We start from the raw sequence: 9,491 nt of genomic DNA on the forward strand, positions 1-9,491 counted from the left end.
GGAAAGTAGTACCCGTTCGTGCCGCATGAAGTGCTGACGACGCGAGTAGCCGCTGGACGAGGTCAGATAGCTTCAGTGGCTTGTCTGCCTTCTCTGAGCCAAGTTGCGTGACGCTAGCATTGCCTGTGTTGTTTCTGTGATTGTTTACAATGTTTAAAAAAATTGAGAACGCCGCCAGTTGTGAAGTGAGGGCAGTGATTAAATTCCTCAATGCAAGAAACGTTCGCCCATGTGATATTCATCGCCAATTAAAGGAGGTGTATGGAGACAATGTAATGGACGAGTCGTCTGTTCGGCGGTGGTGTCGCAACTTCAACATGGGGAGGGGGAACACACACGACGATGAGCGTTCGGAGAGACCGTCTGTCATTACAGACCAACTGGTGAGCTCAGTTGACGAATTCGTGAGGAACGATCGGCGCGTCACAATTGATGACATCTGTGAGCATTTTCCCAATGTTTCTCGAACAATTGTTCATGAAATTGTTAAACACCATCTGCATTATGCAAAAATTTGTGCAAGATGGGTCCCTCGCGTATCTCAATGAGCTGGCGGCGAAGGACTATGCAGCAGGAATACAGAAACTTGTCACACGTTATGACAAATGCCTTAATTTGCTTGGAGATTATGTTGAGAAGTAGTTTAAAGTATCCTCTTTCAAATAAAATTTTTTATGTTTGTTAATATTTACTTTTGTGTCTTTATTTCACGAACGGGTACTACTTTCCGGATGACCCTCGTATATATATACAGGGTTCGTCCGGAAAATAAGTGTACTGATTTTTTCCCGCCGCTCCAGGCGCGCCCAGCACCACTCTGACGGGCTGCGATTGGAGGGGGGTACATTGGCAAGCGACGCTGAAAAAGGCAGTCGGCTCTGAGCTGTGGTGTAGTGAGGAGCTCTGTTAACGCGAACCTCCACGCTCGACCCACGTCACGGAACGCGATGCCGAAGTTTTTGGAGCAGCGTTATTCCATCAAATTTGCGGTAAAGCTTGGGAAATCGTCTACCGAAACTGTCGGTATGATTAACCAGGCTTACGGGGAGTCAGCCATGTCCAGAAACATGATCTTTCGGTGGCACAAGATGTTCGTGGAGGGCAGAGAAGAGGTCGACGACGAACCACGGCCTGGACGCCCATCAACGACACTCACCGACGAAAATGTGCGAAAAGTTCGCGATGTACTGAACTCTGATCGTCGTCTTAGTGTTCGGATGATAGCAGAGCAGTGTAATGTGCCAAAAACAATAGTGCACGAGTCGCCCGCGTCCGGCCAGCGATCAAAAACATCTGGCGGCTGCATCACGACAATGCGCCGTGTCACACCGCGCTTGTCGTGTCGGACTTCTTGGCCAAGCACGGCGTGGCAACGCTGCCGCACCCACCCTACAGCCCGGACTTGGCACCACCGGACTTCTCTCTGTTCCCGAAGAAAAAGAGGAGTTTGAAAGGAACGCGATACGGGACTTTGGACGCCGTCAAAGAGGCCGTGACGACGTGTCTTCGAGGGGTTCCCGATGATGCCTTCGCGGGAGCGTTCCAGGAATGGAAACGCCGCTGGAACAAGTGTATCGACTCACAAGGGTCCTATTATGAGGAATATTAGCTTAAGAAATGTAAAAGTGTAATAATTTTTTTTTCCTGAGCTCAGTACGCTTATTTTCCGGACGAACCCTGTATATATATATATATATATATATATATATATATATATATATATATATATATATATATATATATATATATATATATATATATATATATATATATATATATAGAAACAGATATAAGGAAAAGGGATAGGAACACATATAAAGGACGAACACAATAGAGGTGGGGAAGGCGGAATCGAACGGATCACAAGAGTAAAAAAATTTCCTCAACCGGGACTCGAACACCGGATCTTTCCACTTGCCGGGCGGATGCTCTTAACCACTTGAGCTATCGAGGATAGTCAATTTACCCTGAGATCCGTGGGTCTAATATGTCGCCAAGAGCCCCGATTCATTCAGCCAAGAGATGGCGTCAGGGGGCTGTTTCACCCACCAAAGGAGAAATAGACAATACACAAGGAAAGGAAAGGACAGTGGGTTAGAATTCATACAACATCATACAGGAAAGGAACAGTGCGTTTCGTGGCACGCATAGCCAGAAGAAAGAGATGAGCCACATTGGCCAAATACACATTCAAACACGAAATCCCGCCAAACGGCGAATAAATACTCATATATACAGAAACAGATATAAGGAAAAGGGATAGGAACACATATAAAGGACGAACACAATAGAGGTGGGGAAGGCGGAATCGAACGGATCACAAGAGTAAAAATATTTCCTCAACCGGGACTCGAACACCGGATCTTTCCACTTGCCGGGCGGATGCTCTTAACCACTTGAGCTATCGAGGATAGTCAATTTACCCTGAGATCCGTGGGTCTAATATGTCGCCAAGAGCCCCGATTCTTTCAGCCAAGAGATGGCGTCAGGGGGCTGTTTCACCCACCAAAGGAGAAATAGACAATACACAAGGAAAGGAAAGGACAGTGGGTTAGAATTCATACAACATCATACAGGAAAGGAACAGTGCGTTTCGTGGCACGCATAGCCAGAAGAAAGAGATGAGCCACATTGGCCAAATACACATTCAAACACGACTATAAATTTGACTATCCTCGATAGCTCAAGTGGTTAAGAGCATCCGCCCGGCAAGTGGAAAGATCCGGTGTTCGAGTCCCGGTTGAGGAAATATTTTTACTCTTGTGATCCGTTCGATTCCGCCTTCCCCACCTCTATTGTGTTCGTCCTTTATATGTGTTCCTATCCCTTTTCCTTATATCTGTTTCTGTATATATGAGTATTTATTCGCCGTTTGGCGGGATTTCGTGTTTGAATGTGTATTTGGCCAATGTGGCTCATCTCTTTCTTCTGGCTATGCGTGCCACGAAACGCACTGTTCCTTTCCTGTATGATGTTGTATGAATTCTAACCCACTGTCCTTTCCTTTCCTTGTGTATTGTCTATTTCTCCTTTGGTGGGTGAAACAGCCCCCTGACGCAATTTCTTGGCTGAAAGAATCGGGGCTCTTGGCGACATATTAGACCCACGGATCTCAGGGTAAATTGACTATCCTCGATAGCTCAAGTGGTTAAGAGCATCCGCCCGGGAAGTGGAAAGATCCGGTGTTCGAGTCCCGGTTGAGGAAATATTTTTACTCTTGTGATCCGTTCGATTCCGCCTTCCCCACCTCTATTGTGTTCGTCCTTTATATGTGTTCCTATCCCTTTTCCTTATATCTGTTTCTGTATATATGAGTATTTATTCGCCGTTTGGCGGGATTTCGTGTTTGAATGTGTATTTGGCCAATGTGGCTCATCTCTTTCTTCTGGCTATGCGTGCCACGAAACGCACTGTTCCTTTCCTGTATGATGTTGTATGAATTCTAACCCACTGTCCTTTCCTTTCCTTGTGTATTGTCTATTTCTCCTTTGGTGGGTGAAACAGCCCCCTGACGCAATCTCTTGGCTGAAAGAATCGGGGCTCTTGGCGACATATTAGACCCACGGATCTCAGGGTAAATTGACTATCCTCGATAGCTCAAGTGGTTAAGAGCATCCGCCCGGCAAGTGGAAAGATCCGGTGTTCGAGTCCCGGTTGAGGAAATATTTTTACTCTTGTGATCCGTTCGATTCCGCCTTCCCCACCTCTATTGTGTTCGTCCTTTATATGTGTTCCTATCCCTTTTCCTTATATCTGTTTCTGTATATATGAGTATTTATTCGCGGTTTGGCGGGATTTCGTGTTTGAATGTGTATTTGGCCAATGTGGCTCATCTCTTTCTTCTGGCTATGCGTGCCACGAAACGCACTGTTCCTTTCCTGTATGATGTTGTATGAATTCTAACCCACTGTCCTATCCTTTCCTTGTGTATTGTCTATTTCTCCTTTGGTGGGTGAAACAGCCCCCTGACGCCATTTCTTGGCTGAAAGAATCGGGGCTCTTGGCGACATATTAGACCCACGGATCTCAGGGTAAATTGACTATCCTCGATAGCTCAAGTGGTTAAGAGCATCCGCCCGGCAAGTGGAAAGATCCGGTGTTCGAGTCCCGGTTGAGGAAATATTTTTACTCTTGTGATCCGTTCGATTCCGCCTTCCCCACCTCTATTGTGTTCGTCCTTTATATGTGTTCCTATCCCTTTTCCTTATATCTGTTTCTGTATATATGAGTATTTATTCGCCGTTTGGCGGGATTTCGTGTTTGAATGTGTATTTGGCCAATGTGGCTCATCTCTTTCTTCTGGCTATGCGTGCCACGAAACGCACTGTTCCTTTCCTGTATGATGTTGTATGAATTCTAACCCACTGTCCTTTCCTTTCCTTGTGTATTGTCTATTTCTCCTTTGGTGGGTGAAACAGCCCCCTGACGCCATCTCTTGGCTGAAAGAATCGGGGCTCTTGGCGACATATTAGACCCACGGATCTCAGGGTAAATTGACTATCCTCGATAGCTCAAGTGGTTAAGAGCATCCGCCCGGCAAGTGGAAAGATCCGGTGTTCGAGTCCCGGTTGAGGAAATATTTTTACTCTTGTGATCCGTTCGATTCCGCCTTCCCCACCTCTATTGTGTTCGTCCTTTATATGTGTTCCTATCCCTTTTCCTTATATCTGTTTCTGTATATATGAGTATTTATTCGCCGTTTGGCGGGATTTCGTGTTTGAATGTGTATTTGGCCAATGTGGCTCATCTCTTTCTTCTGGCTATGCGTGCCACGAAACGAACTGTTCCTTTCCTGTATGATGTTGTATGAATTCTAACCCACTGTCCTTTCCTTTCCTTGTGTATTGTCTATTTCTCCTTTGGTGGGTGAAACAGCCCCCTGACGCCATCTCTTGGCTGAAAGAATCGGGGCTCTTGGCGACATATTAGACCCACGGATCTCAGGGTAAATTGACTATCCTCGATAGCTCAAGTGGTTAAGAGCATCCGCCCGGCAAGTGGAAAGATCCGGTGTTCGAGTCCCGGTTGAGGAAATATTTTTACTCTTGTGATCCGTTCGATTCCGCCTTCCCCACCTCTATTGTGTTCGTCCTTTATATGTGTTCCTATCCCTTTTCCTTATATCTGTTTCTGTATATATGAGTATTTATTCGCCGTTTGGCGGGATTTCGTGTTTGAATATATATATATATATATATATATATATATATATATATAAATAAATATATATAGTCAATACTTCCATGTTACTTCGGCGAAATCATCTATATATATATACATATACATACATATTTATTTGTGTGTGTGTGTGTTTCATGTATTTATTATTCTACTTATGTGTGTGGGCGTTTCGTTCTACTTAGAGGTACAGAGGCCTTCATTTTGAGTTGCGGGTGTTCTGTTGAGGGACTTAAGTGCCGGCGGGGTTAGAAAGGTAAATTTGAGAATCGGAGGAAAATCTGGCATGTTGAGCGGATAATGGTTTTGCGGCTGGCGGATACGGAGAAGGATGAGAGTCTGGGGAGATACATGAGGGCGTCGGATTAAGGGGGATGCGAGCGAGAGACAGAGCTAAGGTTATGAGATGGGAGGCGTCATCTAGACAGATCCTCATCGCGCGTCTCCCTGTCCATCTTTAATGAATACTTTCTTTTAAAAGTATTGAGGAAACAAGGAGCAAGACGAAGACCTGACATTCTTTAGATGTGCATGATGTAGTTTTCTTCTGTATATGCATGTGGAATACGATCGTCATTTTCTTTGTATAAGAGTGTAGTTAATTCACCCATGAATAAGTAAAGAAAATAAAGGTTACTACCCGAATTTGTAAATATTGAGCACTCTATTTGCTTATATTTGATCTAAATGAACTCTGTACACCATGCTGACAAGGCTTTCCTCTTAGGGAGCACGTAGTCAGCCTACGCATTTAACTTTAGCCTCCATCCCGTTCACGTAGCTTCCTTGCTTGTTAGTACGAAAAAATCGGTTCAGGATTATCATCAGTAATAAAACTCTATAATAGCATTCCACATACTTTTATCTTCTATTGAAAATATTGATTTACTTATATTGTACCACTTCCTACAAAAATTATAATCCATCTCGAGTAAGCTTAATCTTACCATTTTGACAAGCATGCAATTAAATAGTCTACATTTAGCCTTTTAACTTTAAGGTCCCCTAATGTTTTCTCTTGTCTGTGATTTCATAGATATACTAAGGGAGAAGATGCAGACGTTCTTTATAAATGAAAGAGGTAAATAGCTGAACCATTCATAGTGTTTCCACAGCTACCGCTAGTGTGTGAACCATTTTCAATAATTAAAATGGCGTCTTTTAGTTTACAAGTACAGCATTTCATTTATTCTAACCTCTTACCTGACTGGTAATATATCGAACGTTATCGTCAATTGAGTAAAACATGCTGCGATGGCATTATGGATGTGAAAAATGTTGATTTGGTGGTGCGACAGGTCACAAAGTCTCAATAACGTTTTTTAAAAAAACGGCACCTGCAGAAGTGTTTTCGGCGGTCTTGGAATCATAGTGTTTAGATTATTAAAATTTGTGTCTATGCACAGGGAGATGTATACAAATTAACAGCTGCTTTAACTTTCTTATACTAGTAGTTTGTCAGACAATAATAAGGAGACTTTAGGGTATGATAGATAGCAGCAGATATTCTCGATATAGTACACAATAGAATATCCTCGATATGTGTTATTAGTTTGTAACATTTGATAATGATTAATTTAGCTTTTTCCTTTGGTTTAATAAGCGTATTCTGGTATTTTGTTAAAAGTTAAATTCATCTTCATGTTTCATTCATCGATTCTATTTTTAAGAGTCTAGGAGCACAAATCACCAGGAAAGGGCATTAGAATGCTTAGATAAATAGTTGGACCACATTTGCAGTTATTTTTTTCAAAATGTTATAATTCTTCAAAATCCTCCTGACTCGGTTCTTTAATTACTTTGTGTAGGATATTTTGGTTTAAATGACGTTTGCGTTCATTTACGACTACCTACTTGTAAACGAAGGAATACACATATACGAGTACAAAGCGAACGGTAACTACGGCCGTATAAATATAATGGGAAGAGTTCACCCCAGCCGTACTCTTATAAATGGGCAAAGGATGGGTGGGGGATATTGGAGAAAATAGAAACAGTAAATCGATAAAAATTATAAAATTAAATAATTAACTGAAAATAAGACTAACAATAGTAAAAAACTGAAAATAATTGAAATATTTAAATACCGCAAACGGTTAGAACAATGAAATGGAGGGGGGAAAAAAAAATTAATTTTTGGATACTAAAAAAGTGAAAATTAATCACGCATTCTCTAGCTTGGATGTACTATGCAGCAGTGATCCTTGCTAGTCGCATACACTCTCACCCTATCAGGGCTTACGAGAGGTTTCCCTCTGCGTCAGGGGCCCACCAATCACACGTATTGAAATAAAATTAAGAAATATAATAAACGAAAAATGATCACGTGCTCTCTAGCTCGGATGTACTATATAGCATTGATCCTTGCTAGTCACAGGCACTCACCTTCAATCAGGGCTTAGGAGAGGTTCCCTCTGCGCCAGTGGCCCGTCAGTCACACGTATAATAATAAAGGCAAAATAATCACGCACTCTCTAGCTTGGATGTACTATGCAGCAGTGATCCTTGCTAGTCGCATACACTCTCACTCTATCAGGGCTTACGAGAGGTTTCCCTCTGCGTCAGGGGCCCACCAATCACACGTATTGAAATAAAATTAAGAAATATAATAAACGAAAAATGATCACGCGCTCTATAGCTCGGATGTACTATATAGCATTGATCCTTGATAGGCACAGGCACTCAACCTTCAATCAGGGCTTAGGAGAGGTTCCCTCTGCGCCAGTGGCCCGTCAGTCACACGTATAATAATAAAGGCAAAATAATCACGCACTCTCTAGCTTTGATGTACTAAGCAGCAGTGATCCTTGCTAGTCGCATACACTCCCACTCTATCAGGGCTTACGAGAGGTTTCCCTCTGCGTCAGGGGCCCACCAATCACACGTAGTGAAATAAAATTAGGAAGTATGATAAACGAAAAATGATCACGCACTCTCTAGCTCGGATTTACCATATAGCATTGATCCTTGCTAGTCACAAGCACTCACCTTCAATCAGGGGTTAGGAGAGGTTCCCTCTGCGCCAGTGGCCCGTCAGTCACACGTATAATAATAAAGGCAAAATAATCACGCACTCTTCAGAGATGAAGAGGACTGCTTGGCAGTCGAAACACTTGTGTCAGCTTCTGGGCACTCCCTTTACCCTTCCACCAAGTGCGAGTCACAGTACTAACGTCGGAAGAAATTCCACGGTAGACCTGTGAGTGAGTGAGTGAGTTTTGCTAGGGTTAAGGCGTCTTCGCATACCCAAGCAAGTGAGTGATTGGCGGGCCACTGCCGCAGAGGGAAACCTCTCGTAAGCCCTGATAGAGTGTGAGTGCATGCGACTAGCAAGGATCAATGCTGCTTAGTACATCAAAGCTAGAGAGTGCGTGATTATTTTGCCTTTATTATTATACGTGTGACTGACGGGCCACTGGCGCAGAGGGAACCTCTCCTAACCCCTGATTGAAGGTGAGTGCTTGTGACTAGCAAGGATCAATGCTATATGGTAAATCCGAGCTAGAGAGTGCGTGATCATTTTTCGTTTATCATACTTCCTAATTTTATTTCACTACGTGTGATTGGTGGGCCCCTGACGCAGAGGGAAACCTCTCGTAAGCCCTGATAGAGTGGGAGTGTATGCGACTAGCAAGGATCACTGCTGCTTAGTACATCAAAGCTAGAGAGTGCGTGATTATTTTGCCTTTATTATTATACGTGTGACTGACGGGCCACTGGCGCAGAGGGAACCTCTCCTAAGCCCTGATTGAAGGTTGAGTGCCTGTGCCTATCAAGGATCAATGCTATATAGTACATCCGAGCTATAGAGCGCGTGATCATTTTTCGTTTATTATATTTCTTAATTTTATTTCAATACGTGTGATTGGTGGGCCCCTGACGCAGAGGGAAACCTCTCGTAAGCCCTGATAGAGTGAGAGTGTATGCGACTAGCAAGGATCACTGCTGCATAGTACATCCAAGCTAGAGAGTGCGTGATTATTTTGCCTTTATTATTATACGTGTGACTGACGGGCCACTGGCGCAGAGGGAACCTCTCCTAAGCCCTGATTGAAGGTGAGTGCCTGTGACTAGCAAGGATCAATGCTATATAGTACATCCGAGCTAGAGAGCACGTGATCATTTTTCGTTTATTATATTTCTTAATTTTATTTCAATACGTGTGATTGGTGGGCCCCTGACGCAGAGGGAAACCTCTCGTAAGCCCTGATAGGGTGAGAGTGTATGCGACTAGCAAGGATCACTGCTGCATAGTACATCCAAGCTAGAGAATGCGTGATTAATTTTCACTTTTTTAGTATCCAAAAATTAAT

General features: G+C 43.3%; 1 long non-coding RNA gene and 1 other non-coding gene across 2 annotated transcripts in view; one reads left to right on the plus strand and one right to left on the minus strand.

Moving 5' to 3' along the window:
* LOC139700868 (uncharacterized) overlaps positions 1–9,491 on the minus strand; it is a 398,093-nt gene that overhangs the window by 276,367 nt on the left and 112,235 nt on the right. The gene's annotated exons all lie outside the window — the stretch shown is intronic.
* TRNAP-GGG (transfer RNA proline (anticodon GGG)) lies at positions 3,130–3,205 on the plus strand. Its single transcript has one exon. It is a non-coding gene; the product is annotated as a tRNA-Pro (tRNA).

Source organism: Hetaerina americana, unplaced genomic scaffold (genome assembly GCF_022747635.1).
Source record: "Hetaerina americana unplaced genomic scaffold, ioHetAmer1.1.p SCAF_11, whole genome shotgun sequence".
NCBI classification, from domain to species: domain Eukaryota; kingdom Metazoa; phylum Arthropoda; class Insecta; order Odonata; family Calopterygidae; genus Hetaerina; species Hetaerina americana.